This window comes from Crocuta crocuta, unplaced genomic scaffold, assembly GCF_008692635.1.
Source record: "Crocuta crocuta isolate KB4526 unplaced genomic scaffold, BGI_CrCroc_1.0 scaffold256, whole genome shotgun sequence".
Lineage (NCBI taxonomy): Eukaryota > Metazoa > Chordata > Mammalia > Carnivora > Hyaenidae > Crocuta > Crocuta crocuta.
Window position 1 is genome coordinate 167734 of NW_027530999.1, and position 26554 is coordinate 194287.

Below are 26554 nucleotides of genomic sequence, written 5' to 3' on the forward strand. Positions count from 1 at the left end.
GCCAACAAATCCATGGGTGGAAAACCGATTTTAAACTTCTTATATAAATTTTCAAAAGTGGAAAAAATGACAAGAACATCTTAATTTCAGATAACGAATCTCACAATTTAAGGAACAAATTTCACCATATGAACCATAAAACACAATGTGAAATAATATACCCTGCAATCATCCATTTCCCAATCATTCAATCTCTTACACCAGTATTTTGTATACAGTTGGGGAGGCAAGCCAAAAAGATCGTCCAGGAAATGGATAGGAACTTTCATAGTCTGAGACAGGGAAAGCACAATGTAACAACACTGTGAGCACACCACCAAGTTTTTCCTTTATTCTAAGCCTTTACACTATCAAAGACTATTTGAACAACAATTTATAAAGTATGAAAATCACTAGTCTCAGAATCGACCACCACACATTTCTCATTCTAGAACATTTCCAAAAACTAAGTAATTCCTTGTTTTTCCTGACTCATCACCAGAATTCCCAAAGAAAAAACTTCTAAAACAAAAATAAAATTTAAAAACTGAAAACAAATCAAGCTCTTTTATCCATCCCTAGAGCAAGATGTTGATTAGGAAAGGATACAGTATTGAGAAAAACATTTTCACTGAAGTCTAACTTCCAAGTGAACATGTACAGTAGTAATTAGCATGACTGCTACAGTTCATAGTACCCACCAATATCCTATTTCACATTCCTTAATTTTCAGCACTTTGCCACTTTGTTCCCCTGTGTCTTCCATACCATCTAGGACACTTCCCTAAAGGACACAAATACACACCACACCAAGACTACAGTTACAGATCTCCTTATAAAAAGAGTTCTTAGTACCCACTTTTGGTGGAAGTGAACTATAAAAGAAAAAAGTGGCTAAAGCGAAACCTCTACTTAGGGGAGCAGGCTCATGGTCCCCTGACACAATTAAGTTACAACATAGCTTGACTGAAACCAAGAGTGGCCCCGTGAACTTAGATCAAGTAATTAAAATCTAGGCTGAATTTTAGAATCAAAATGCTTTCAGGCTGTCAGGAGTTAAAAAGTGCCACGATTCTTTGGTTTCCTACTATGTAACACCTATAGTTAATGGGAACTCAAAATTTGCCATTAAAAATTACAGGAGAAAAAAGCAAATAAGTAAATGAGTTCATGTGCAAAGTGCTCAGACCACTGCCTGGCACAGAGTATGTGCTGGTAAGTACTTATAAAAACACTGAGACAGCGGTTTCATCTGTATAGGTTCTCCTATACCTCTAGCTCCCCTACCCCCACCCAACATAAACTAGGTACACAGGAGACCTGAAAATTCTCTTTCAGGATTATCAAAACAATTCCCAATGAGAAATATATTTAGCATATTAGAGCACTTAAAGGAATTACATCAATTTCTTGAAAATAACAGATTTCTATCTCCAACAAACTCCCACCTCTATTTGACAATTATTTCCAACTTTCACTTTACATAACATCAGGCATATTAAGTAACATTAACATACTTAAGATAAGATATACAAAATCTATTATGCGTAAAAAAGCTATATACAAAGAAGCAGTACTTATATGATCCCACTTTTATTTTTAATAGGTGAGAACAAGCCTGAGAATGACAAAAATGGTTAACAGAAGTTTTTTTCTCTTGCACCAATTCCTCTTTAGTCCTTTGTGTTTTCCCGTACTTTTAAAATTTTCTGGACATTTCTGAAATGTGCTATATGCTAAATACTGCACAGTTACATATCAACGATATTAACCATCACCATATTAAAGGATACCTATTATTACAAAGATACTGGAAAAAAAAGCACAAGAAAATTTTTAATTAGCAAAAAGAAAACAGCAACCAACACCACACAACAGTGTCAGATTTTATACAAACCAATTCAAATGTATGATCACTCTTAATTCCCAAATTATTTTCATTTTCGTGGTAAAAAATTTAATCTAGGCCACAAAGCTAAAACTGGCAAAGCTGAGACATGAATCCCTCTTCTGGCTCCAAAACTTAAGCCCTACTACATTACACAGCCAATTAACAATACAAAGAATAGAGAAAAAGAATTAGATTTATTCTCTATCAGCTAAACAGACTTTTCTACAAGAATATTTATTTTAAAAAAAATGCACACAAGAAAATAAAATACGTACCTCCACTTCATCTCCTTCACTAATTTCTTTTTTTATATCAGGTGGTGGTGGTAATCTAACTTCATTAAATGGAACCTGGCGTTCGGGCTGCCAGCTGAAGGATCAGAAAAGTAATTAACAATTTTAAAATAGATTATTCTAAAAGCCCCTATATGGAAGCTATACAGTCTATATGCTTCATGGTATATATTTTTCAAATTAACCATTTAGCTTTCTCTAATGAAAAACAAGCTTCATTCATATATTTTTCCAAGTAATTAGTTTGTTGAGGTAAAACAGATTTTTACAAGACTGTTGAAGTTTATAAATTAACATTAATAATACTTATATATCACCATCCAAATTACTCATCTTAAGGGAATACACACGTTATCCTGAAAATGAAGTAGGTTAAGTTCATAGTAATAACTTAGACTGAAACAACATCACATCCACACTGCTGCCAATAAACGCAGTGCAATCAACTTCTCTCAATTTTACAAGTATATGACCTATCAAAGGAACAGAATTTCAGAAATTATAAAATATTAAGTGTGTAATTTTTTAGTGTACATATTCACAGAAACACAGACAACTCAATTATTTTGCACAGCTGATTTATAAAAAAATTTTAATTTTCTTATACAGAATTTATGCTTTCTGCAATGAATTCATACACCTGTATTAAAACCTGGAAAAAGTTTACTTTCAATCTTTGTAGCAAAAAGGATTGTATTAGAACAAAGTTAGGGGCACCTGGGTGGCTCAATCCGTTGAGTATCCGACTCTTGATTTCTGCTCAGGTCATGATCTCACAGTTCATGAGATGGAGCCCCGTGCTGAGGGAGTGGAGCCTACTTGGGATTCTGGCTACACACACACACACACACACACACACACACACACTTGCAGGCACATGTGCTCTTTCTCAAAATAAACATTTAAAAAAATTTAGCTGTTGCGTAACAGACTTTTTTTGTGCTGATAAAGTAAAAAATTCTTTCCAACTCTAAGTTCTAATAGGTCATTCATATGCCTGGGAGGTACATCAGCACATGAATTCCTATAGCTTCCAACTGCAGATGCTGTGCAAAACATCAGGAGATGAGGAAGATTTTTGAGTGCTTTTTTTTCACCATTACTGTCTAAATGGCAGCTGCAGGAATCATCCCAATATTTGTTTCTGTATGAAACAGCTGCTGAGCAGATACCTTTTAAGGCTTTTCCAGAAGGAGCTTAAAAGTGAAAGTTAAAGATTTCTTTTCTGACCTTCAATTACACAATACTCCTTTATAACTCTTCCTAAATCTTACAACAGTTATAAAACTGGTATTACCCCCTTATTAATATCCAGCTTAAATTAAAGGCAGCCCAGAGTAAGTAAGCCCACTTACTCTGACTACCAGTAGCCATTTGAAAGACCTTCTACAACACCATTTCAACATACTGGGATTTTAAGAATTAAGCATAGCATAATCCCATTTGCGCCACCTATTTTTACAAAAAATATTTACTGATACATGCTCACCTATGTTTTGACAAAGGACAAAGTGACAAGTGCATTGTGGGCAGAAAAACGGTGAAGAGTCATCAAAAACTAGAATTACTTCAACTGGTAAGAATGATCAAACCACCAAAGATTCCCCAACCAAAAGCAAAATCACTTTCACTGGCAACAGGAATACTACCCAAAAGCAAATACCAATTTGGCACAACCAATCATTAAAATTAAGATCTGTATCGGTTAAAAACAAAATAACTTACTTGTTCTCAAAAACAACTGTGAGGGAGTCTTCATGAACATCTTTGATAAATCCCTGCAAAAAACAAAAACATTACCAAAAGCATATCAATATTCAATTAAACGTTATACTGAGGTGCCTCAGTGGCTTTGTCAGTAGAGCATGGAACTCTTGATTTCAGGGTCATGAGTTCAATCTCCATTTTGGGTATCAAATGCTCTTCAAAAAATTAGACTGAGGTACCTGGGTAGCTCAGTCAGTTAAATGTCTGGACTTCAGCTCAGGTCTCACAGTTCATGAGTTTGAGCCTCACACTTCAGACTCTCTCCTGTCAGCCCAGCTTCGGATCCTCTGTCTCCCTCCCTCTGCCCCTCACCCATTCAAGCTTCTCTCTCTCTCAAAAGTAATAAAAATAAAACATTTTTTAAAGTACAGTAACTTTAAAAGCCTATGTCAGACATAAATATGTGGAGTACCAAAAAGAACACAGAGCTTGGAATTAGACAGATGTGTCTGATTTCCATCTCCATCATTTATGAATTACATAATGTCAGAAGTTACTTAACCTATCCAAATCTGTTTTTATATAGTGCCACTTACCCTGGAATTAGGAAACAAATGTACATCCCTGAAACATCATAGGTATTGGTCAATACTCAAATTGAGGCAGTATTTAGTATTTGACATCTTTATTCAGTATTTATTCAGTATTTAGCATCTTTAGCAAGAGTTCAGGCTCTAGAATCAGGCTGCCAGGGTTCATATCCCAGGATCTAGCACTTACCCATTTTTTTCCTTTTTTTCTTTTAGAGTTTACTGTCAAGTTGGTTTCCATATAATATCCAGTGCTCATCCCAACAAGTGCCCTCCTTCATGTCCATCACCCCCTTTTCCCCTCTCCCCCACCCCCATCAACCCTCAGTTTGTTCTCAGTATTTAAGAGTCTCTTACGGTTTGCCTGCCTCCCTCTCCTGAACTAATTTTTCCCCTTCCCCTCCACCATGGTCCTCTGTTAAGTTTCTCCTGTTCCACGAGTGAAAACATATGGTATCTGTCCTTCTCTGCCTGACTTTACTAAGCATAACACCCTCGAGCTCCATCCATGTTGCCACAAATGGCCAGATTTCACTCTTTCTCATTGTCATGTAGTATTCCATTGTGTATATAAACCACATCTTCTTGATCCATTCGTCGGTTGATGGACATTTAGGCTCTTTCCATGATTTCGCTATTGTTGAAAGTGCTGCTATGAACACTGGGGTACATGTGTCCCTATGCATCAGCACTATTGTATCCCTTAGGTAAATTCCTAGCAGTAGCACCTACCCATTCTTAAGCATAAATTTAACCTAATGGTTCATTATGCATCATTCTTCATGGAATTATAAGAATTTAAAACATTTACTATTCACCACAGTACTTGGTGAAATTATGAACATTATAAATATTAAATTATAATCCACTGTTAGGAAAAAAGCATGACTTCATCCTGAAGAGCAACCTCCCATTAATTTAATCTCATTTTTCCTACCAACTTCCCATCTCCCTTAAAAAAAAATTGGGCTACAGTAAATACACTGCCGCAAGACCATTTTGGAATGAGTATAAAGATTCTCAATAAAAATCACTAGTCATTTTCTAGTTTAATATCTTTAATCTATCTCCATCTGATTGATGCAACTGAAACTATCAGAGAACATTCAAGAGAGCAAAGGACTTAGGTGTAGGATAATGGTTCAAATACTTCCTCCCTTGGGAAAGCAGTCCTTGGCACTTGTAGGATTACAACGGACATTAAATGATACTTTATATTACTGTCACACAAAACTGCAAAGTTCTCAACCTTAGTAACATGCTTACACACATACTTTGAACCACAAGATATTAAGTAAATAATTTTCTAAAACATTTTTATCACACTAGATTCCATAATGTCCACTAAAATCTAGCTAAATAAAGAAAACACTTGCAGTACCTGGTTAAAACAAGGCAGAAATTACCACATCCAGTTGACCTCATCTTTCTCCCAAAGTCCAGTAAATAATACTAAAGGAATTTTAAAGCATAAACGGACAAGAATAAAGACAATAAAGAGAAAACTTTCCAAAAATTTTTTACAAATTTACAAAACAGACGGAAGAGGAAATGTCAGTAATTTAAAAAACCAACAATTACTAATACCGAATGCTTACTCTATTATCACACATAATTCCAAGCAAGCTAGCAAACCAAAACAAACTGACAGTCGAAAAACTGAAAAGCAAGCAGATCAGTACTACAGAAAATTTTTGAAACTGAAGATACAAATTCTTGAAAAGGAGAGAGTAACAGTAGTGCTTCAATACAAAAACATTTTAATAATGCAGACTCACCAATCACAGAATGTAGGTAACCAATAAATCTAAGATCAGTGCACTCCTCTCACGTTTGCTACTCAATTAATTGTATGATTTTGCATTTGGCCCTGATCTCACTCCAGCTTCAAATGTCTAATACCTGCTTTACTTGTGTACTCTGAGACATTTCAATGCAAATATCGTCATCTGAGGCCTAAAACTTGGAATACATTCCTTTTAAGAGCATTACAGCAGCTCCAGCCACGCAATTTTGGAGATATTTTTTATTCTTTTCTTCCCCAAGGCTAAAAATTAAGAGTTATCATTCCATTTCTGATTATCTGACCATTCTATGACAGTCTAGCCAGTCTATTTCTCATAGGTTCAGCCACACATCCACTTTCAGCAATCATTTTGGTCACTATTTTACAGTTTCGTCACCAACAAATCACCTCTTTATTAATACCTGTAATATCTGTAACGACTTCGGAAACTGAAAATTTCCAAGTTCACGAACAGGACAGTAAAACATCTTGCCATCAGAAATGAGTCATATGTTCAACTTTCACTAGTTTTCTAGCCCTTCACAAACCATTTTCAAAGCCTAGAATGTTTCATTAAGTAATCTTTATGATTTCTGTATAATTTACACATTGAATTCGTTCAAATAAGAGCTTCAAGCCACTGGGGAAATTCTACCCTTCATTACAATAAAACTCTTTTCTCATCCTATCTAAAAGTCAATACTGCGGCACCTAGGTGGCTCAGTCGGTTGAGCATCGACTTCGACTCAGATCATGATCTCACAGTACATGGGTTCAAGCCCCACATCAGGCTCTGTGCTGACAGCTAGCTCAGAGCCTGGAGCCTGCTTCAGATTCTGTGTCTCCCTCTCTCTCTGACCCTCCCCTGCTCACACTGCCCCTCTCTCAGAAATAAATAAAACATTTAACAAAATATTTTTAAATAAAAATAAAAGTCAATATTTATTCATCTTTTTCCAATCCCATCACCACTTTACTTCCACACCAACATCAACTTTGTTTGGATGCACATTTTCCATAAGCTTTAAGAAAAAAATACAACTCTAGACACCTATTCTAATTACTAACACGCTTCAGGCATGAGATTAAATAGATTAAGAATTGGACCACCAGGAGGCACCTGGGTGGCACAGTCAGTTACATTTTACTCCAGATTATCAGTACAGGTCGCTGATAGGATCAGGTTATTTATCTCCAAGTCTGAAACTGAGCCCGGAGTCTGGAGGGGAGCCTGCCTGGGATTCTCTCTCTCCCTTTCTGCCCCTCCCCTGCTCGCTCTCTTTCTCTCAAAATAAATAAATAAACATTAAAAAATTTTTTGAAACCCAGTTCTTAAAACGTACTTGGGCTCTGATGAACAGTTAGGAAACATGTTCTAATCCCCAAACTAGATTCTATGGATAAGGTACCCCTAATGGACAGTTCTATATGAAACTTTGTCCATTTAATGCAGGACTCAGTCAACACTCCTCAAAATATTTCTGTACATTCAAAGTCACCAGAAAGATGACGTTAGATCACTATACACTCAAGACCCAAAATGGCAGGGTTGTGTCTTTGCCAAAATCTTGGGAGTCAGGGGACACTATATTAAAAAGGTCACATTTGTCTGCACAAGGCAAGAGAGGGCTTTATGACTCTAAGTTTCACAACTTCTGTCCACCTTGTAATTCTAATCCAACTGCTAGGGATTTTTTCTCTCTTCCTATTCACCATTCATGTGGCCCAGAACCCATATTTCTCAGAACAAAACCTTGTAGATTTCTCTTCTTCCCAAAGATATGCAAACACGGAAGACTCACCTTTATATGATTATATGCGAAACTATTAACTATAATTTAAAATATCAATAAGCGACAAGGCAGTATACCACATCTAAAACGTGCTGAAGTATCTCCAGGGGTGCCTGGGTAGCACAGTTGGTTAAGCATCTAACTCTTGATTTCAGCTCGGGTCATGATCTCATGGGTTCGTGAGTTTGAATCCTGCGTTATAAGCATCAGGCTCTGCACTGAAAGCACAAAGCCTGTTTGTGATTCTTCTCTCTCTGCCCTTCCCTCCTCCCAAAATAAATAAACCTAAAACAATTTGGGGCCCCTTGGTGGCTCAGACAGTTAAGCATCCAACTCTTGATTTCGCTCAGGTCATGATCTCACAGTTTGTGACTTCTAGGCCTACTTCAGAGCACTGTCAGCGCGGAGAGATTCTCTCTGCCCTTCCCCTGCTCTTGCTCTCTCAAAATAAAGAAACTTAAAAAAATTTTAAATATGTATCTTTAAAATGCTATCCCCAACAAAATAACAAATAGAACATTACATAGTAAAAACCCCAGAATGCTAGGAACTATGTATAAAATTGAGATAAAGGACACGATGAACATCAAGAATCCCTGAGCTATATAACTTTTTGAGGACGTGACTTTTCAAAAGCAATATAACCTAAATTTTCTTTCAATGTCAACGATACAAGCATTAAAGAAAGCAAAAAGCAGCTGGAAAATAGACAAAAAATGAAAAGCAGCAGCAATGAAAAATAAAATCTTAAGCATGCTCTCCACAATTAAAACAAAAATATAGAAGACTTATATATAGAAATTTGAAATTCAACTAATGACTATAACTAGAATACTCAGGAAAATGTAAATCATATCACATTCTTTGATATATTTTGATGTAAAAATTTCAATATGCCTCCGTGGTAAGACCCCACTAAAATATTAAGAGTGATAATTCCATTGGGGGAAAAGGGGTTAATCTTAATAAAATCACACCAATGTCTGTTCAAATAAATAAACAAGAAAACACTCAAAAAGAAAACTTAAGGAGGAATAGGAAGATAACACACTATCCCTATGAAATATTTTAAGTAATCACTATACCCAATATGGGGCTCGAACTCATAACACCAAGATCATGAGTCAAATGCTCTTTGGACTGAGCCAGCCAGGCAGCCCAACATCTACCAAATATTAAAACTTATTTTAAAGCCACAATAATCAAGACAAAAAAAACCTCATTTTAAAGGAAGATTCCAAAATCAGGTCTAAGCCACTGAGGAAACTTCAAACAAGGGGAGGAATGGATTGTTTTTAAATGGTACTGGACACCTGGATAATTATTGGAAAAAAAAATTAAAATGGATGTTTGTTTATTTTTGAGACAGAGAGAGCGAGCATGAGTGAGGGAGGGGCAGAGAAAGAGGGAGACACAGAATCTGAACAGGCTCCAGGCTCAAAGCCTGATGCAGGGCTCAAACCCACGAACTGTGAGATCTGACCTGAGCTGAAGTCGGACGCTTAACCGACTGAGCCACCCAGGCACCCTGAAAATAGATGTTTTCACCAAAAATGTAATTAATGGATGAAAGACTCAAAGTTTCTTAAATAAAGATCCAAGAGAAATTACAAGTTACTTCACAATAAGGAAGGCCTTTCTAACCAAATAAATAAAACCCAAAAGCCACTAACAGAAAGTCTGACAAGTTCACAATACCTAAAAGCTAAAACAAGTAAACAATCATCACATAAAGAGTGGAAGAGGATGAAACACAGCAGAGTTAAATTCCCAATTTGTGTCAAGTGAGCTAAAGACTGAACAAGCTAATAAAGCAAGGGTTCGTGGGTATGAACTACATGAAGGAATAATCAAAGAAAAAGCTGTACTTCCAGTAATATACAAACCCTCTCTAAAATCCTATGTTTACTGAGGCACCTGGGTGGCTCAGTCGGTTGTGCGGCCAACTTCAGCTCAGATCATGATCTCACAGCTCGAAGGCTAGTGGGTTCAAATCCCGCACCCGGCTCTATGCTGACAGCTTAGAGCCTGGAGCCTGCCTGGGATTCTGTGTATCCCTCTCTCTGCCCCTCCCCTGCTTGTGCGCGCAATCTCCCCCCGCCCTCAAAAATAAACATTAAAAAAAAACAAAACTTTTTTAAATTTTTAAATCTTATGTTTACTCTAATTCCTATAAACCTTCCTTTTCTCCTACTTTTTATCTTGCAGATACTCCCTTATAATATGAACAGCAACCTCATTTTTTTAACACCTGAATAATGTATTTATCAATTTTGAGGAGAGAGCTTTAACTGCCTATGGAAAGAACACGGTGCAGAATTATCGACCTAAAAAGGTAGAAAACACTACAGCTGAAAAAGTTTTCAATTTGATGAAGGCAGTCATGGGGGGGGGGAATCTTACTGCTTAAACAAACAAAAAAACATGGTATGAATTACTTCAGGAATTGGAAGAACGAGATTATAGTCAAACATCAGGACAAATGAATCAGGAACCCTGTCTGTGGAAAAGTTACCTAGTAATTCTGAAGATAAAATTTCTACTGGGGCACCTAACTGGCTCAGTCATTAGAGCATGCCTGGATCTGGAGTTCAAGCCCCACATTGGGCATAAAGCTTACTTACTTACTTTAAAAAAAAAAAAAAAAAGTATTTTTCTTTTATAGTCTCAGATCCTTCATTTTTGTGAAAGGGAAGCTGAAACCACACACACACCGACACAACTGCAAAATTCACTCCATAGAAGGCTATAAATGCTGAATTTAAAACTTCATCTTCTAGGGGCTCTGGGGTGGCTCAGTTGGTTGAGCGTCGGTCATAATCTCAATTCATGGGTTCAAGCCCCCCGTCAGACTCTGTGCTGAAGGCTGAGAGCCTAGAGCCTGCTTCAGATTCTGTCCCCCTTTCTGCCCCTCCCCCACTGATGCTCAGTCTCAGTCTCTCTCTCAAAAATAAACATTTAAAAAAATCTTTTTAACTTATCTTCTATCTGGAACCCACCTCATTAATTCATTATCAATCACATGATAAAGTGCTTTTCCTAATCTGTAAACTCCAAAAGGTTGATAGCAATACCAGTTTGAAAAGGCACCTTTCCTAAAAAACTCATTTAAGGCCAAGTCCCAGAAAAAAAAAACCTCAATAAGCAAGCTAAGATCTTACTCAGAACAGGCTTGCATTAAAACAAAATTTCAGGGGTGCCTGGGTGGCTCACTCGGTTGAGTGTCCGACTTTGGCTCAGGTCATGATCTCACAGTTCATGGGTTCGAGCCCCACGTCGGGCTCTGTGCTGACAGCTCAGAGCCTGGGGCCTGCTTCCAATTCCGTGTGTCCCTCTCTCTCTGTTCCTCCTCTGCTCATGATCTGTCTCTCTCAAAAATAAATAAATGTTTAAAAAAATTTTTTTCAGAGTCTAAAACACTGATCAATTTAACAAAGGCCTCCCTTGAGCTGTGGCTTACAAATCTATAGAAATGCATATACCCCTTTGCAAACAAGCATTCTTTGACTGCAAATTATCATTTCAAATCTACCCATTTCTTGAGATTTCTTAAAAACCCACTAATAACCACCTATAATTGTAACTCATTATACCACAATTTACATTCCTTATCAAGGGGAAAACAAATTTAAAAACCTTAATATTTAGCAAACTACCCAGAAGCCAGACAAGCTTGAATCCTCCATAAAAAGGTTTGAGAGTGGAAGCCTAGACCCAAAAACCTAAGATTTATACCCAAAAGCTGCAACTCTTTAACTTCAAAATTGTTGTTACAAGAGTTTACGGAATGCCAGTAGGCTGAGCCAAGAAAGGTCAAGAAGAAACAATACAATTCCTAAATGCAGGGCAGGTTTCTTGAGACTCGACAAGCAGATCTTGAGGATCGACAAGAGATCCATCAAATCTCTAGTGTACAATTACTCTCCTAAGCAAAAGGTAAAAAGTTCTCAAGCTCCTATCAGTGCCTCCTTCAAACATAACCAAGCATTTTCTTTTTTTCTTTTTTTTTTAATATTTTTATTTATTTCTAGGAGAGAGAGCGAGCGCGTGAGCAGGGGAGGGTCAGAGAGAAAGGGGGATACAGAATCTGAAGCAGGCTCCAGGCTCTGAGCTGGCAGTCAGCACAGAGCCCGACGCGGGGCTCGAACCCACGAACAGCGAGATCATGACCTAAGCGAAAGTCGGACGCTTAACCGACTAAGCCACCCAGGCGCCCCTCCAAGCATTTTCTTTTATTTGTATTTACTTTGACAGAAAGCACAGGCGTCTGGGAGAGGCTAAGAGGTCTTTCTCAGGATCACTTGCATGAGATTTTAAAATTTTATTTTTCTATTGGCCACAACAGTCCGAAGCCCAAAAACTGTATTTCTGGGAGCACCTGGGTGTCTCAGTCGGTTGAGTGTCTAACCTCAGCTCAGGTTATGATCTTGCAGTTCATGAGTTCTAGCTCCACATCAGGCTTCTTGCTGTCAGCGCAGAGCCCACTTCGGATCCTCTGTCGTCCCTGTCTCTGCCCCTACCCTGCTTGCACTCTCCCCAAATTACAAAATTTTAAAAACCCTACATTTCTGGATGCCTTTTCCAATGTGTTAAAACATCACAGCTGATGGCTTCACTACAAGCAAATTTGTAACAAAATACTGTATTTCTAAAACTTAAGTGGATAAAAAAGTGATATATTAAAGGCACTGGGCTCAGTTTCTTAAACCCTGTGTTTCATCTAACTGTGCTAACTTTCCATTGTCCCCAACTACATCAGTAAAAGTCACTGCTATAAATAAATAGGATTAGGAAAACATAACCCATGAGAATGGAAAAGCTGACAGAATAATTTATGTAAAATTCACATCAGGTCTTCCTCTGCCACCTCCCCCCCCCAAACTACCACCTGGATTTGATTTTCACCTGTTATCCTTTGATCAATCACTTATTTACTGATTCATTGTCTGGCCCCAGTCTACCGTCCCAGCTCATCACTTCTAACAATTTAATCTCTCTGAAATCAGAATACATTTGAGGGTGACTGGATAGCTCAGTCGATTGAGCGTCTAACTTCAACTCAGGTCATGATCTCACCATTCTCAAGTTTGAGACCCATGTCGGGCTCTGTGCTGACAGCTCAAGAGGCTGGAGTGTTCAGATTCTGTGTCTCTCTCTCTGTCTCTGCCCCTCCCCAACTCGTGCTCTCTCTCTCAAAAATAAACATATAAAAAAATGAAATCAGGATACATTTTTAAATTGATGGCATCGTAAGAGAATAGCAGACAGCCACATGGCAGGATATAAATGTCACTGAAACACTCCAACTCAGTTTGCTTGCAATTTTCTGTGGCACCTGACTGCAACCTTTTGGCATTTCATTCAGCAAACCAATGAAGGCAAGGATTAAGGTTTCTTACCAGAAGGTACTTAGTTCTGTTGACACCTTCTGATACAATCAAGAAAACACCAGCACCAAAACTTGCAGAGTGGATGAAAACTCTTGCAAGAAAATCCTTGAGATAATAGAGGAGAGCTCTTTTAAAGTATGCCTGCAACACCAAAGCTCTCCTTGGCACTGAGGAATATACTGTAAGTAGAGACACAATCACCTGAATGTAAGATACTTGCTTGTACCTTCCATTTTACGCATCCAAGTGTTCAAAGATACCTTTCAGGGGCCACTGGCCAGCTCAGTCTTGAGTATGCAACTCTTTTGGGGTTGTAAGTTCGAGCTCCACATAGAGTGTAGAAATTACTTAAACAATAAAATTTTTTAAACTTATTAAAGGGGCGCCTGGGTGGCTCAGTCAGTTAAGTGTCCAACTCTTGATTTCGGGTCAGGTCATGATCTCACACTTCATGAGTTCAAGCCACGCACAGAGCCTGCTTGGAATTCTCTCTCTGCTTCTCCCCTCTCTCTCAAAATAAACTTTAATAAATAAATAACCTTTCAATAAGCATCAACATCCACTCAGATTAACTGGCAATACTTCATAGTGCCACTTAGAACTGATGCCACTTTAGATACAATGAAATTGTACAGGTCTTCCACTAACTTCACAAATCTGTGTATAGAAAAGTAAGCTATTTTCTGGATTTCAACTGTACAGTTATCTTTGCCACTGGCTCACTCTCATACCTCAACATGTCAACAATCAAAATCATCTCTTGTCTTGCTCTGCACTTGACATGTTATGATCCATTTTGCAAGGGTAAAAATAAGGCTAAGGAATATAGCACACAGTATTTCTCAACAAGGATATTAAGAGAATACAATCCATTCACTAAGTCTTATCATGTGTGATCTTCTCTTCCATGCATCTAGAAGGGTACAATCTATGCACTACCTTGGAAGAATTAGAGAAAATAACGCTTCTGTGTTATAGAATTCAGGTAAGAAACTCTCTGAGAGTCACAAACTGACTTAGATACAGGCTCCCAGATACAGGTCATCATCACTGCCTACGTAAATTGTTTAGGAGTCAATTTGTAAGCTGAAGGAATCAAAGCTTCTTAAATCAAGGTATTTCTAGGCCCTCAAAGGTGTGCCTGGAGTACTTAAAGCTACTCCTCTCCCTAAAAAAAAAAAAAAAAACAAAAAAACTAAAAACCTTCCTCCTGGTGCTTTTAAGTAATATAGATAATTCACAATTAAACATTTTGTTTCCAGACTGTATATTCAGGTAACAGATATAAAAAGACCTCATTAAAGAAGGGGGGGGTGGGAGGGCATCTGGCTAAAGAGACTAAAGTGTAGTAGTTTTACTGTTTGGGACTTGTTTTTTAAGTTTTTTTATTTCTAAGTAATCACTGCACCCAACAGGGGGCTTGAACTCATGACCTTGAGACCAAGAGTCCTGTGCTTTTCCAACTGAGCCAGCCAGGTACCCTCAATGCTTTCACTGTTAAGGTTGGGTCACAGATCCACTACTTACTACATGATTGGTAAAACTTAAGGTAAGGATAATAAGACTCCTAGCTGGTTGCATTTTTGCCACAAAACATGTCACAACATCCTCCTTCAAGGACTCTTTATGGTCTTCCTAGAGCAGTCCAGAGACTTTCTGTAGCAATTCTCAGGATGTTCTATCAACCCTGAATGAGACCCAGCTCTCCTGGATGCTAGACATCCTCCTCCTAATTCCCACACATGCAGAAACAAACAAACAAAAAAAACCTTTGAAACAACAGATGATTCTCTAACACATGGTACTAGCACATTTGCCTATAAATAAACATGTCTTGTAATTAAGATAAAAGAATAAAAACACCACAAAAAGTGTTAAGAAATTATATGTATAAACATGACACAGGCTGTATTTAGCCAGGACTAGAAACTCTGGAGCCCTGTTAAGGAAAAAATAGTTCGGTATGTAAAAACTGAAACTTCTCTATAACCAGAGACACCAAAGAATCAATAAGAATTAAAGGAGAAGGGGGCACTCATTTTTAAAATAAATGAATCCTGAGAGATCTCAAAAAGTGACAAAAGACACCCAATAGGAAAATGGGTAAAGAGCAAACAATTTACAGAAAAGCAAATCCAAATGGCCAATGAAACATTAAAATTTTCACATAGTTCCAATCAAAGTTCCAATATGATAATCCTTTAGGTCCAACAGACTGGCCAAAATTAAAGATTACAGAACCAATTTTCTGGCAAGGATGTAAAGAAAAGCATTTACATTTATTGATAAAGGAAATACAAAGGGTCAAGCCCTGTGGAAAGTAATGTTAACATTTATTAAACTTAAAAAAGAAAGCTCCCTTCCACCAAGCTACCCCATTCTTTGAAACTTTTCCAATGGAAACATATGTGGAGTAGCAAAAATGTGAGAGCAAAGTGAGTGTCTATTAACTGGGGAATGGCTAGATTTCATAATTCTTGCCATGGAACATTATATGACCATTTAAAAATAAATTACATTCCAAGTGAAAACAGCCAAAATACAGATTATCATTCTTACAAAGAGCAATGCTTAAAACAAAAAAACCTGTATGTGTATGAATACTTAATGAATATTTATCTATGCACAATTATAGGAGTATAGACAAAAATCTAGTATGATATATATATATAGAGAGAGAGATAATGAGAGAATAAGCAGCAAAGGAGAGCAAGGAAAAAACTTACAACAAAGCAAGTTCATTAGTACTTAATGCACAGGTGTAAAATTATACATATGCATATGTATACATAAACATTCTTTAAAGAATTGCAATATATCCTAAAACACTTTGTCAACCAGCACTTTTTTCCATACAACACATTTATATATCTTGTTAATTTTTCCAGTTCTAGGGATCTCAATTCTGCATTCTAAATTAACTAGTTTGATGCTTACAACACTTAAAGGATTTAAAATGTAATTTGATTTCAGTATCAAGCACAACCATTCAAGACTGATAATGCAATCAAATTTCTTAACTTCAAACATTATTTTGTTTTTGAAGGGGCTCCTGGGTGGCTCAGTTGGTTAAGCATCGACTTCAGCTCAGGTCATGATCTCTAAGTTCGTGGGTTCAAGACCCACATGGGGCTCCCTGCTGACAGCTCAGAGCCTGGTGCCTGATTCAAATTGTCTCCCTCTCTCTCTCTCTGCCCCTCCCCGACTTGCACTCTGTCTCTCTCTCTCAAAAATAAACATTAAAAAAAAAATTAAACAGAAGAATTTTTTTTGAAGATCTACATAAAACTACATATAGAAATCATTTCAAATCAAAGGACACATGTTCTACAGATAAAGTCCAGAAACTTACTAATTACGTTATACATTAGAAAAATTATTGCATTATGGAGTAAATTCCATCTAGGAAAAAAATTATTCCAGATAAACCTCCAACATTCATTAGTATTGAACACCTAAGTGTTCTGAATAAAAAAAAAAAAAAGACAAAGATGATATGAGGATTTCCCTCAGGATGCATAAACACCTACTAATGCTTGCACACCACAATGTTCTTGGATTGTTAATTTCAGAAATTTATAATACCCAACAGTTCTCCTTGAAATGGAATTACTTAGTGGTTCCACATGGCCACCCAAAAGTATCGTGACTTTCCCCATTACAAAGACCTGAAGTTCCCTATAGTTCTGAGTATCCATAAAATTCTGTGACAACATCAGAACTCAACAAGGATCAATATATAATCCTTAAAAATATTTAATATTTAAATAATCTCTACAGCCAACATGGGGCTTTAACTCAAGACCCTGAGATCAAGAGTCACATGCTCTTCTATGATAACCAGGCGCCCCCACACAAATTTTAAGTTGAATGAATTAAAATCAAAAAGGATCAAGTCAATTTTTTGTATATGTTATTATATTGCCTAAGTTTAAAAACGAATTAAAGAATGTCTCGAAGCCAAGAATGGTTCATTCACTTGTTCATTCAACAAACAGATACGGAAGGCCTCCTATGTACTAAATAACACATTATCAAATCACTGGAAAATTTAAGACTTGAAAATATCCTAACACCTGAAAAACTATAAAAGCAAAAACGTTACAAAACAAGAATGAAAGAGAAGTTTTAATATGATTAATTAGGTAGTGTTAAGAAAGATGGAAATATAGAAGCCTGTGAGAGATTCTTGACCTGAAGAGATCACAAGGAATGCATGTTCCTCTGCCAACAAGAACTACAAACTTCGTTAAGTTATTTCTGAGGGGAGACCGCTACTCATTCTCCCAAAAATGCTGGGGCTTAGAGTAAAGGAGACAAGTTAAAACAACTGATAATTAACTGAGATGTAACGTTGGCCAAATTTTGCCACGACTTTCAGCATCTTTTAATATAAAGACAAGCTAAAAGAATTGTACATTTAAATATATGCATTCAGGGGCGCCTGGGTGGCTTAGTCGGTTAAGCGTCCGACTTTCGCTTAGGTCATGATCTCGCGGTTCGTGGGTTCGAGCCCCGCGTCGGGCTCTGTGCTGACTGCCAGCTCAGAGCCTGGAGCCTGTTTCAGTCTGTGACTCCCTCTCTCTCTGACCCTCCCCTGCTCACGCTGTCTCTCTCTCTCCTAGAAATAAATAAAAAACATTTAAAAAATAAATAAATAAATAAATATATGCATTCAGATCAACAAAGCAACCCTTTGTATTGCTTCATTTTGTTTTGCTCAAGGCATTCATTAAGACTTGGTACTAGAAAACTTAACAGGGCTTTCTATCAAAAGTCCCTTACTATTAGCTAAACATCTGCCAAATAATATTCTAAACCCTTTTAATATTCAACACTATGTGGAGAAATTAACCAGAGGTGCCACGTCATAAGAAAATTTTAAGCCACATCATATGAAAATCTGCATAGTAAGTTTCATGCACAGTTGACCCCTGAACAACACAAAAGACGGGTACCCACCCAAACACAAATGAAAATCCATGTGTAACACCTGACCCCCAAAATTTAATACTAATAGCCTACTACTGACCAGAAGCCTTACCAATTAATCTATTAACACATTTTATATGAGCTATATTAGATACAGTAACGTTAGAGAAAAAATGTGAAGAAACTCCTAAGAAAAATTCATTTACACATATAAGTGGATACACATAGTACAAAACCATACTCTTATATGAATATAGGAAGCATTTCAACTATTTCCCAAAAATACTTCATACAAGGAGTTCTGTAAGACCAACAGAGGACAGTATATTTAAATCGTAACTGTCTAGCATAAATTATATTGAGGCAAATATCTAGTTTTAAAGTTTCTCGTAACCATACCAAAATAAGTTTTAAAAAAAACAGCTAAGATTAACTTCAATTTAACCCAACATATCCAAGCTACTATTTTAACATGTAACCAAGATTTTAAAATTATGATGTCTTACATTTTTTTTTACACTCTGAAATCCAATATAGTTTTTACAATTAAAACACATCTCAATTCACAATATCATACTTCAGCTCTGTGGCTAATGGCTATCATGTTGAGGAGATTTTTGTAATGTGAAAGCACTGATCAAATCACTTCTCCAGAGGCGCCTAGGTGGCTCAGTCGGTTAAGCGTCCAACTTCGGCTCAGGTCACAATCTCAAGGTTCGTGGGTTCAAGCCAAGTCCTGCGTTGGGCTCTGTGCTGACAGCTAGCTCAGAGCCTGAAGCCTGTCTTCAGATTCTGTATCTCACTCTCTCTCTCTGACCCTCTCCTGCTCACGCTGTCTCTCTGACTCTCAAAAATAAATTATAAACATTAAAATTTTTTTTTAATTTTTTAATAAAGTTTTTATTTTTATTTCTAGGAGAGAGAGAGAGAGAGAGAGAGAGACAGCGTGAGCAGGTGAGAGTCAGAGAGAGAGAGGGAGTCACAGACTGAAACAGGCTCCAGGCTCTGAGCTGGCAGTCAGCACAGAGCCCGACGCAGGGCTCGAACCCACGAACCACGAGATCATGACCTAAGCGAAAGTCGGACGCTTAACCAACTAAGCCACCCAGGCACCCCAATTTTTTTTTAATTTTTTAAAAAACCATTTATCCAGGAATCCTCCCAATTAGTTTTCAACTCCCACTGTATTAACACCTTGTTAGTAACAGTATGTAACAATAGTTTCTTAAACTATGTATTTGTACTTGAAAAAAAATCATATTTTGAGGCAGAAAAGCCTGGCTCTGGCAGGCCAACAGGCTCAAAGAAAGATGGGAGGAAGGAAGACAATAAAGATGATGAGGGGAAAAAAAGGAAGATGAAGAACGACTAGCCTGTAATGATGTGTGTAGAGTGGGTATGTACTCAGCTAACAGTTCTACTAAGAATGCAAATTCAAGTGAAGCTCAATATCAGCTTCAGTATAAACGCTATAGATTGTTCTTCGTAGAGAAAATAGTTTAAATGCAGATTGTAGCTTTTTGAGGGGCTGTTACAGTTAAGATTTTTAAAGCTCCTGATGCTGAATGTTTATAAATATTTAATGGTTTTCCTAATTTCTTGAGTTCTGTACTGTAGCACAACAAACTCGCAGAAGTTAGCATCCACAGTATATTGAGGGTTTTTTTAATGTTAAAATTTTAGGGTTTTTTTCAAAGTAATAAAATTATATTTTTTTAAAAGTCACTTTTTAATGAAGTCTGAAAGACCAGTAGGAACCATGACTCAGCCTATTAGTTTTATGGACTTAGATTAACTTGGCCTAAGTTTCCTCAGTTGTTAACATTATCTCCCCTTCACTGTGACTGAGAAGACTAAATGAAGTTCATAAAAAGTTGCTTTGCAGTCTGATGGACAGCCTGAATGCTCAATAAACCTTAGCTTTGTTAGGAGCTAGATGAGACCTAAATGAACAAAACCTGAAGACACCATCTGATAAATTGTCTGTTAAAAGTAATCTAACTGCCTAATACTGCAGATAAAAGAAAAAAAATTAATTTTTTTTAGTTATATTTATTTCTTAGAGAAGAAAGAGACAGCATGAGCAGAGGAGGGTCAGAGAGACAGAGAGGGAGACACAGAATCTGAAGCAAGCTCCAGGCTCTGAGCTAGCTGTCAGCACAGAGCCGGATGAGGGGCTCAAACCCACGAACCGTGAGATCATGACCTGAGCCATCGGACGCTTAACCGACTGAGCCACCCAGGCGCCCCAAGAAAAGAAAAATATCTTACAACCACCTAGTACAAGAACTGGGGTCACTCATGGAACAAATAATGCTCTTCCCATTATTTAATTTAAAAAAAAAAAGGCAGCTCCTAGGTGGCACAGTAGGTTAAGCATCCAACTCTTGATTTAGGCTCAGGTCATGATCTCAAGGTTCGTGAGAGATCAAGCCCCACATTGGGCTGTGCACTAGGAGTGTGGAGCCTGCTTGGGATTCTCTCCCCCTCACCTACTGGAGCTCTTTCCCTCAAAATAAACATACATTTTTTAAAAACAGGGGGAGGGGGCACCTGGGTGGTTTCTGACTTCTGCTTAGGTCATGATCTCACAGTTTAGGAGTTCAAGCTCTGCATCAGGCTCCATCCACACTGTCAGTGTGGAACCTACTTGGGATTCTCTCTCACCCTCCCACTCCTCCCCCACCCATGTGCTTTCTCTCTCAAAATAAACTTTAAAAAAAAAAGTTCGTTTGGGACACCTGGCTGGCTCAGTCAGAAAAGCATGGTGATCCTCGATCTCAGGGTCAGGAGTTTGAGCCTAACCACAAGTATAAAGATTACCCTAAAAAAAAATTAATAAAATTTTTTAAAAATGGGCCACCTGGGTGGCTCAGTTAGTTGAATATCTAACTCTTGGTTTGGGCTCAGATCATGATCCTGGAGTCATGGGATCAAACTCCATGTCAGGCTCCAAGTTGAGCATGGAGCCTGCTTGGGATACTCTCTCCCCTTCTGCCCCTCCCCCACCTCATTCGTGCAGCTCTCTCTAAAACAAAAAATTTTTAAATTAAAAGAAAAAAGCTTGTTTGCTACATCCCTAACACTGTGGTTTAAAAAACTCACTTCTTGAATTATCAAGTTTTTGCCCTAATTAAAATACAGTATAAGCTCACTACCTTGAGTTTCCTTCGAAGATCCTAGAATCCTATACTAAACTAGGCACTGAAAGTGAGAAGGCCTAAACTTAAATCTCTTTTCAGCTACAGTGTATTCTTGGACAAAGTTATATGTTATTGTCGGTTTCCTAATATGTAAAATGGGAATATACACACCTCATGGAGCCTTTGAGAAAAAAAATAATCAGAAAATACATGTAGCATAAGCTTCATAGACTATCCAGCAAATAACAGGCATTCATAGTATATTATCACTTAACAGAACCCAAACATCTGATGTTACAGAAAACATACAGGTGCATGAAAACATGGAAAACAGTGTTTCCTCTTAATACATAAAGCCAAGGCCATGATGATTTATCTCTAGGTAGATAAAAAATTCTTTTTTTTTGCTTTGTTTTCATATTTTTCACATTGACATGCTTTTTTTTTTTCATGTTTATTTCTGAAACAGAGAGAACGGAACAGAGAGAGGGAAAGAATCCCAAACCGACTCTACGCTGTCCTCAAGACAGGGAAATCATGACCTGAGTGGAAATCAAGAGTCAGCCACTCAACCAAATGAGCCCCTGGACACCCTACATACTGCTTTTATTAAAACTTTACAGAAATAGTATTTAAGCTTAATTTTTAAAAACTAAGTGGCCTTTTCAGTTAGTTCTTTTACGTTTAAAAAAAATTTTTTTAACATTTATTTATTTTTGAAAAACAGAGGGACAGAGAAAGAGCAGGGGAGGGGCAGAGAGAGAGGGAGACACAGAATCTGAAGCAGGCTCCAGGCTCTGAGCTGCCAGCATAGAGCCTGACGTGGGGCTCGAACTCAGGAGCTGTGAGATTATGACCTGAGCTGAAGTCGGCCACTTAACCGACTGAGCCACCCAGGCACCCCTTTTCTTTTACATTTTAATAAAAATACATTTTAAAACTTTTAAAACAACTAGGACGGTCTTTGGAATTTCCTGTCTATGTAGATACCCCATATGTACACATATTAAATTTAATTTAAAAAATGTACAACTACAAAGTTATCTTTAAAATATCTAGAAATGTAGGTTTTTAATTTAACACAGTTTCCCTAACATTAATCAGCCACCAGGGAGCCTGAGTGGCTCAGTGGGTTAGCATGTGACTCTTGATTTCAGCTCAGGTCATGATCTCAGTTTGTGAGGTTGAGCCCCAAGTTGGGCTCTGTGCTGACAGTGCAGAGCTTGCTTAGGATGCGCTCTCTCCCTCTCACGCAAAAATAAATGAACTTAAAAAAAAAAAAAAAGGCAGCCACCACCTTTTCCCCAATTACTAATCTGCACAAAGAAATCAATATTCTAAACTAACTCTGAAAGATCGGTACACTCTCAGAAAACTCCTTTACTGAAATTCTATAAGGTTTATAGCATTTATTATACTAATAAACCCACTGCATAGTTTACTCTCAAATTTCAATATTAAGGTAAAGTAATGGGAAATTTTGGAAACATTGTAGTGCTTTGAAATTCATAGTCAAGGAGCCCCTGGGTGGCTCAGTCCATTAAGTGACCAACTCTTGGTTTCTACTAAGGTCATACACATCTCGAGGTTCTGGAGTTTGGGCCCTGCATCAAGCTCAGTGCTGACAGTGGGAAGCCGGCTTGGGATTCTCTCTCCCCCTCTCTTTCTGCCCCTTCCCACCTCTCTCAAAATAAACTGAAAAAACTTAAAAAAACAAAATGAAATTTGGAGTCAATTAGTAAAAGCAGAAATCACAGAGCTCTGAAACTAATTCTATCTTTTACAAAGGTGGCCTGAAATTTCATTCAGCCATCTTAGAGATTACATATTTGCTTGGAACACCATGGAAACTTTCCTTTACATCAGCCAGGAATCGAGGGGTTACTTTCAACTTCTATTTAAATGATATTCTGCCCATGGCTATGCAAGTTGCAATGCAATTACAAAGCTCATTTATATAATAAATCAGTTAAAAAGGATTTTAATGACTCCAAATGGGCACAAAGGTTTTTTTGTTTTGGGGTGGGGGTAGGTAATGGAAGTGTTCTAAAGTAAGGTTGTGATAAGGGTTACACAACTCTATAAATACACTAAGAATCATAAAACATAAATTCCATCTTAAATTTTTTTTTTAGAAAAGCTTCTTAAATTGCCAGTAGTATAACCCCAAAGACATCTCACTCTAGGTAGAAAACACTATAAACCCAAGTTTTAATATAAAATTATATCCCCTATCATGTACTTAGCATATCTCCTATTCTTCCCAATCCCCATAAATGTATAGAGCTTCAAAGAGAAACAGATCAAGATTGTATTTCTTTGAACAACCACAGATCCACTTGTTTAAAAATAAAAAAACCAAAATGCAAAATATATTTAGTGTGTTTTGTTTCCGGGGTTTTTTTCCCGGAGAAAAAAAAAAGAGAAGGTTTTTTTCCCGATCCTAATTTTAGGTCACATCTTCAGCTTTTCACTGATTTCAATTACCTTGTAAGATGAAATTTCAGTTCCCCCAGAAAAATCTTTAATAAAGGTCCACAGAACACTGCCTCAAGGAATGGTGGGTGACACTGGCTACTAAACCCAAGACTGCAATTCTGAGATTAGGATTTACAGCTGTGTGTGTATATGGGGAAAAAGAAAAGGAAAATCAGAATCACCTGTACACTAGGGGAAAAAACACTGAAAAAATAAACTAAATAAACTAAAAAGTTAACAGCTGTTATCCCAAGGCAACTTTTGTTTTCAAAATGGCCTCACTGACCACTATTATTGTTTAAATTAGAAAATTTACTTTAAAAAAAAAACTGCTGCTATGCTAAATGAAAGAAACCAGACTCAAAACACTAATCAGCATAGTGTATGAATCTACTTATAGGACACTCTGGAAAGGCAAAACTATGAGAACTGGAAAACCCCCTAGGATCTGTGGGTGAGAAGAGAGGATGATTACAAAGAGGCATAAGGAAAATTTGGGGGACAGTGGAACTCTCCTATATCTCAACATTTTACCAAAGCTCATGTAATTGTGTACCAGAAAAGGTGAATTTTACCAGATGCAAATTAACCTAAAAATTCACACAGTTAAAAATATTAAATTGCTTGTGCCGTAAATCACTTTTTCCCCAAGTGGGCAGTTCTGTGGGATTAGAAAATTGGAAATCTGAACTACTTCAGACCCTTCAGTTTACACAAAAGAAAACAGACTCAAGATTTATTCTGGAGTCCACTGACCGATCACGGTAAACTGAAGCACAGACCTAGAATTCCCATTAATTTAACTTCAAATCCAGGGCTCCTTCCTTTCGCGTCACCATTCCCTCTCTCAGAGTTCTACAGATCCCAGTTTCCACCAAGTACAAGTGGATTATGGCAGGACGTAAAATTCCAAATATTCCAGTGCAAAATATTTTCGTACAATGTGGCTAGTATCCTTCCCAATCTTTGCAAAAGAACCACCTTTATTTGTTAAATAAAAATGAATAATGGATTCAAAGTCTAAGTAGAATCAAGTAGATTTGTAGAGTATGGATAAGGATCCACAACACTTTACAGTTCCAAAATGGGAACATTGTGAATTTGACTTTTAAATAACTATAAAAAACTGTAAAAAAAAAAACAATCTTTACTAAAGCTTTCAAACTGACGACCTTACATAATGAATCTTACAAAAATGAGTATCTTATATAGCAATCAACACAATACTTTGGTTAACAAGAAATGTTCTACCATCTACATGCTGCAAAACAATTTAAGGTGAAAAACCGTTTTCTATTTTTCAATTTCCCAAGAGGAAAGAAAAGCATACCTTCAGTAGACAACAACTGTATCACCGAATAGTGGACATTTGAAACTTTTCCATGGGGAAGAAGAGGTGCAAAAATGATGAACCCTATCTACTGTTAACAGGAAAAGTATGGCAAGCCTATAATTTGTGCATTGTGCCACAACTATTGTATCTACGGTCAGAGAAGGCAACCACTAGGTTTCAGTAACAGAAGTCAATGAAACATCCACTCAATTTTCCACTTAGGTCTTTTGTCTGACACCAAGTTTTAAATCTTAACTGCTAATGCATCTAGTCAAGCAAAAAGACTCCATTCCACCGGGCAGTTTTTACGTTATGTTGACCACCTAAGGCGACTTAAACTTGTAAAAAGCTTAGGGAGATCCTTTAGACGCCAACTGTGATTCCCACCATGCTATTACCACGTGACAGTTAAACCAAATCCACACAGCTTATCAGTAAACTACAAAAGGGACACAACGCTGAAACAGGAAATTACGACCATCAAATAAAACAGAATCCTGTGGGATAAAAGGTACGCTGAAATGAAACCCAGGGAGAATACATTCTGCGTACGCACAATACTCCTGTTTTAGGAGAAGGCCCTTCATAAAAATAGCCAGGACTCTCAAACATTTGAGATGCTGGCTTAGTGAGATTGACTGACAGACAACAGCTGGGGAGATTTTGTATTGATCTCGTAACATTGTGGTATACTTTTGGAAAAAGAAGAGAATCGGGACAAGGGACCGTTATAATGGCAAAACTAAATCGTAAAGATTTCATTTTCAGTTATGTGACCCCTGCCCTGGAAGCCCCACTAAATTCCTCTACTCTCGAATTCCTCTTCTGTGTTCCAGCCCGATCCCATAATAATGCACCTCCCGGTGCAAACAAACAAAAAACCTCGTGGAGAAGAAACAAAAAATCAACACCTCTTTCCAAAAACACTGGGTAAACTAATATAAAAAAAACCAGCCACCTCGCCACCCGTCTCCCTTATCGATTTCATTTTTAAATCTTGCTTTCAAGCCTGNTACAAGGTTTTCCAGGTCTCCCTTCGATCCTAACCCTTAATTCGGTACCCGGTTCCCAATCAGACACTAAAGTTTATTAGCCCCAAACCCTAAAACAAAGGTGAATTCTTAGGATTCCGCGACGCACCCCCCACCAAAGGGGTGGGGAGGGGTCGGAGCCGCGGGCCGACTCGCTCCCGCTCGGCTCAGTCCGAGGGGCGGGGGAGCTGCCGTGACCACACCAGCC

At 37.6% G+C, this 26554-nt stretch overlaps 1 protein-coding gene across 5 annotated transcripts in view; it reads right to left on the reverse strand.

Moving 5' to 3' along the window:
- Positions 1 to 26554, reverse strand: part of FXR1 (FMR1 autosomal homolog 1) — a 65725-nt gene that overhangs the window by 38642 nt on the left and 529 nt on the right. For 4 of the 5 annotated variants that reach the window (XM_077770562.1, XM_077770561.1, XM_077770560.1 and 1 more), the window contains exons 2-3: positions 3889 to 3941; positions 2146 to 2239 (exon numbers count right to left, since the gene is read on the reverse strand). The gene's annotated coding sequence lies outside the window, so the exon portion shown is untranslated. Of the gene's footprint in view, positions 1 to 2145; positions 2240 to 3888; positions 3942 to 26554 lie in introns of those variants that run through there. The other variant, XM_077770559.1, reaches the window with a different exon arrangement.